The sequence below is a fragment of the Carassius gibelio genome, chromosome B20 (genome assembly GCF_023724105.1).
Source record: "Carassius gibelio isolate Cgi1373 ecotype wild population from Czech Republic chromosome B20, carGib1.2-hapl.c, whole genome shotgun sequence".
NCBI classification, from domain to species: domain Eukaryota; kingdom Metazoa; phylum Chordata; class Actinopteri; order Cypriniformes; family Cyprinidae; genus Carassius; species Carassius gibelio.
The window spans coordinates 16073781-16079531 of NC_068415.1; positions in this window are offsets into that span (position 1 = coordinate 16073781).

Below are 5751 nucleotides of genomic sequence, written 5' to 3' on the forward strand. Positions count from 1 at the left end.
CTTTGTAACCGGCTGAATCATTTAAACTTTGACCCTCTTATATAAACATGGGGATATTAATCTATAGCCACAACATCCTCAGAGTCTTAGTCTTCCTGATGGATCAATATAGTATCTCAGACATTCGGAATACGTTTTTTGTGTGCTGCATGAATGTTTAGGTAAAAATTCTGATTCCAAGACACATTAATTCATTCCCACTTCACAGGTATTCATTACCAGTCTCAGTGTGAAGTAATGGATGGTCTTTATAAACCTGTTTATGAATGTTTTACTGTGTGAAGTTCTGGTGAGTTTTAACCAAACCCATAGTGCATGTGTGCAATGTTTTTTGTTGTTTTTGCATGTAATGGGGACTTTACAAGCAGTCACATACATAGGACATTATTATTATTATTATTATTATTATCTCGATCTTTGCATTTTATTCTGAATTTTTTTATTTTTATTATTGTTATTATATGATATTATATTACAATTGGTCTATGACTTATGCTCTATGCAAGAGTATAAAAAGGTATTTCTATAAAATCAAAAATTTTCTTGCATCTGTTTTACTTCAACAAAACTCTTCCTATTGTTTGCTTTCTCTGTTGTGTTAACATTGAACAGTAACTGTTGTCTGCCTCTTCAGATATATTGAGTGCTGGTCAGTTCAGAGCGTCATAGGATTCATCCTGCATCTGTTTGCTGACCCTTTTGCTTTGAGGATCAAAGGAAGGGTCCCTGGTACAGAGAGCATAAAATAGAAACAGCTTTGCTTTGAATGTGTGCTGGTGATGTCTGTTTTGAGGCTTAATACTGTATGCACCTGTTGGTTAAAATGATTTTTAATAATATAAGCAATGATATAAATTCTAATAAACATTTGTAATACATGCATGAAAATCATTAATATTTATGTTATAACTGTTATTTGTTATGAATTAGCTTGTACAGGTAAATTGAAAAAAACTGTTTGTGTGTAACATTATTTCCCCGCAGGTGCACTGTCTAAATAGTATTTGGCACTGCCTGTTGAATTGCAGAACCGCATTTGTTTTGGCATGCATAGGGCCTTTTTTTAGGATCCATCAGAAGAGCACACAGACACACAGCAAGGCTCTGGTTTAGAGCTGAAGCCCCATTCACACCGCCAGTGACCCTGAGCGACAGAGCAACTAAATCCCATTCCTTTTCAGGGAGAGCTGACGACTGATGAGCAACTGACCGTTGGCGAAGGAATGTGGGGCGAATTTCGCAAGCAACAACCAATGGGAGTGAAGTCAGTGGAGAGCACATGATTCATCTGCTGTAGTGGACTGCTACGGAGGTAACTAGTGACCTCTACAAGCAGCGAAAAAGTCACTGTCGTTGTGAACGGGGCATTGACATTGGGGAGCAAGTTTAGTCAATCAGCTGTGTCCTTGAAAAAAATAGTTTTATCTGAGAAACACATTTTCAATATCGCGTGCAATGCCATGTTATATTTATATATAACATATTGCATGTTATATAAAAAAAAAATTCATTGATTTTCATTGAAATAGTGGTTTGAAACATCATATGTGGACATCTCTTTTATTTTATTTTTTTCATTTATTTACTTAACAAAAGAGTTATCATAAGGGGTAGCATCGCTGAAAAACAAACCAACCAATTCATTTAGGGAATTATGAGTAAATCATATTGTGGATGGTTTTCTGTTATATTCATATAATAATTACTGAATAATAACCGAATGATGCGTCGAGGGCCATTGTTTGCCAGAACGCCCACCCTACACCAGTGAAGAGGAGAAAGAGTGAAGAAACTAATCTGTATTTGGGGATGGTTAGGAGGCCATGATGGTCAAAGGCCAATGGGATGCCAGGGTTACACCCCTCCTCTTCTTCAAAGGATATCCTGATATTTCTTTGCCATCAAAATAAATAAATGAATTAGAAATTATTCTTGGGGTAGTGGCCTATGAATACAATGGCATGGATTAACAGGGCCAAACCCAGCACTATTTTAATTAATTATTATTATTTATTTATTTTATACTGGATTGTCTAAAATAATATTTTTTTCTTTCTCTTATTAGAATATGTAACTTGATTAGATGTCTGTTGTTGTTTTTTCCTTGTTTTATCCTGAATGGATGTTATGTTATAACATATGAAAATTAAATACAAATAAATCACACACACACAAAAAATGCTTTTTAAATGTATTAAGACAGAAGTTATTTGAACCTGTAATGATAGTTCACAATATTACTGTTTTAATTTAAATAAATGCAGCTGTGGTAAGTGTAACTTTAAAACTTTTCAAATTTTACTGACCCCAAACCTTTGAACAGTATGTGCCGAACTCATCGAGCCTAATCAAGCTCTGTTATGTGAATAGTGAATCTTCAAATTCTCTCTCTCTCTCTCTCTCTATATATAAACAACATTATTTAAAATGCAATAAATTGTATATTTTATTTAATCAGCATTAGAACTTATCACTTTATTTTTTGATGCTAAAATGTTTGTTATTAACTTCATATTTTGTTTGTCCATATTTTTTTTTTTACCAATATCAGCTATTCTTCTGTAATTTCATGTGCAATAATAACACCTGACTAATTGAATATCAGAGCTGATGCATTGTTTGGTTTCCTACTTTCAGCACAAAGCCAACTGGACACCAAACAAAAATGTAACTGTTAGTTAAATTGACATTGATGACCTTCCATTATTCCCAATTTGCTCTCTAGAGAATGTAAATGGGGCCCCTGGGATAATATATGTGTGGTGCTGCGGTTCTCTGAGGACCCCTTTGTTTTCAGTATCACTAATGAGGATAAGATCATCAGGAGTCTCAGCCTCGCGGATCAGCTGACCTGGACGTGCCTGTCTAATTACAGCATTAGCAGCTTCACCGATCACTCATGCATGATACGCTGTGCTATCTGGAGCTCCAGGCAGCCATATGGCGGCCTAGTGAGGGGTGGTTAGCTTGACTTGACACTCCCCCTGGAGCGATCGGAGAGAGAGAGAGAGCATAACAGTGCAAACAAACTTGGATCACAACAGAAATATTTTTTTATTTATTTTATACATTACTTGTATCCACCTTATTCTGACCTGGAGTCTAGGTGCGACCATTTTGACTGTGATTTGACTCCAAATATGTTAGCTGTAGCCTACAGTCCTTATGCTGCTTAATATTGCAAATTGGTATTTGTTATAAAAAAATTAATTCAGTATCATAATCATAAACACAAAGGTTCGTAGCGCCAATAGTTTTTACCTTCATATAGCCTAACGTTACATAGCCTAACTAATGAAGCGGAAGTCTCGCACATTCAAAGGAAACAGTTTACTTCCGCAATGCAAAATATGACTGATGGAATAAAATCAATTGAATATTTGAGAGTGAATGTATTCCATTCAGAAACCGTTCATATTGTATTAATTTTTCCATTTATTAAAGCCATATTACTCCTCCCACATGTCTCGGGAACCGTCAGACAGCGCTACCATCTCCTGTGGCTAGAGGGCGCCAGAGTTTTTCTCATCCTTGGGCTGTCTTTATCTTTTCACCTCTCCTCTGACTTGTTAAATGGATATTTGCCTCTTTTTGTGTCGCTACTCCGATTTATTTTACTTTCTCCTTGACATGTGAAAGTGTTTTATTTAACGATTCTTTATGGAGTAGCCTACCACTGAGAACAAAACCATGCTTTCCCCTTCTCTCTTTCATTTACTTTTCTGCATAAATGAGATGGCCCTCCTTTTAAGTAATTCCATGGCTTGGTGTGATTCAATATAGGTGGGTTTTATGTGCTTGTATAGATATGTTCAGCCTTGTTTAACCTAAAAGGCGCACTATTGAAGACTGTTACTATAACGCCTCAGTGCCTTCTATACAAATATTTCACAAGATTTAGATTGACTGTAAGCTTTACACTGAGACAAGGTGAAGTCAATAAAAGCATGTTCAATTTACATTTCACATAAAGAATAGATTGAAAAAAAATGCATATCAAGATATTACGTTACTGCGGAGGTAACATTGGGAGTGAGAGGGGGAGACAAAAATTAGATTAAGGCTAGCATTCTCATTATGCTGAACTGCTGTTTAAGAGAGTGGGCGAGAGAGGCTAATACATTATAATTGATGTTTACTCTAGACTGTTGGCGTTATATACAGGCCACATAGGTCCTTCATTAGCTGCAGTGCATTTTGGTTAAATGGAAGTTGGAATATCTTCACCATTGGATTCACTTTCCCCTACTGCAATGGGTTGTACTAACTGCATTCATATCTATTGGTTTACCCTTTTAAATGTCTGTATACAAAAATATAACCACATTACACTCTTTTTTAAAGCTCTTCATAATATATACAAATCCTTAGACATTTAGAACTAAAATATAAATTTCTCCTGAAATTGTGATTCATCACTAAACATGCTCATTCCTTAATCTTTGTCTTAATCATTTTTTTTTTTCAATTAATATACCTATTCCTTTTAAATGTTTGTTTTTTTAATTTAAATGTAACCAAATTTTTAAATTGAATGCCCATTGTTTATTTCATTTCATTTCATTGAATGCATTGTTTATTTCATTTCATTTCATTTTAATTTATATTTTATTTTGCATTTTTTCAGATTTTATTGTATTTGACTTAATCATACTTTTAAGTAGGTTATTATAATTTATTTTTATTATGAACGCCTCATTTCACAGCTCTATTTGTTATTTGCAATACCAATAAGCCGGACTTCCATGGAAATGTAAAATTTGACTCAACAAAGGAGATGTATTCACCCGTCTGCTTTCGACAGAGGCGCCATGTTTTGTTTATGCATTAAAACTGATGCTTCTGAAACAATAGTTATCTTGGCACTGACAGGAATAAGAGTAAAGTTTGATGTTCCATGTTCAAATTAGTTTCTAAACGCAACACAGGTTTAAGGTAGGCTGACTAAGATGATTGAATTTATCTGCTGTGAGTTTGCAGCATCAATTCGGTTTATTGTTACTCTTGTTTATAACCGAAATGTGTGTGAACCTAACCACATTAAAGAGTCTGAAACAGAACTGACAACTGTAATGTGTTGATTGAAGTGTGAATTTAGTCCTAGTAACTTCATCAGACAGTAAGGCCTGAGGTATAGGCCTATAATATTTTATTACTTATAAAATGACAAGCACCAACAAAAATTCTGAATTTATGATTATATATTTAAAAAAGCTTTGTTTGTAAGTAATCACAATGAAGGATTAATTTGAATCCATTGACTCTTAGATGACTATTGTTTTGGCATGCCGGCAAAAAAAAAAAACTCTTCACTTACAAATAAAGCACCTTTACATATTAAAGGTGCTCCAGAGCAGTTCTTTTCATATTCTGCAGAGATTAACAGGCGCTGACTTCTTTAGATCTCATCATTCATTTCATTCCATTAGAAGAAATCTGAATAAATTTTCTCTTCAATTAAACATCAACAAACCCTTGTGCCATGGCAGCACTTCTGCTTGGAAAAGTCAAAGTTTGGTGGGGTGATCCTCCCCTGCACCGCACTCTTTAAAACCAGCCGTATCAGCAGTGTGTTGGCCCTTGCTAGGGCTGCATGTGTTATTTAGCCCATGTCATCATGCTCTGTTTATCTCACTGAGGCCATTAAGTGTGACTAACGCGGCCATGCAGCAGTTAGCCTGCACCACCCTGAGGCCCAGGGATCTGATGTCAGCCCTCTCTCCTGCAGTTTACTTCCAGTCTTGGGATACA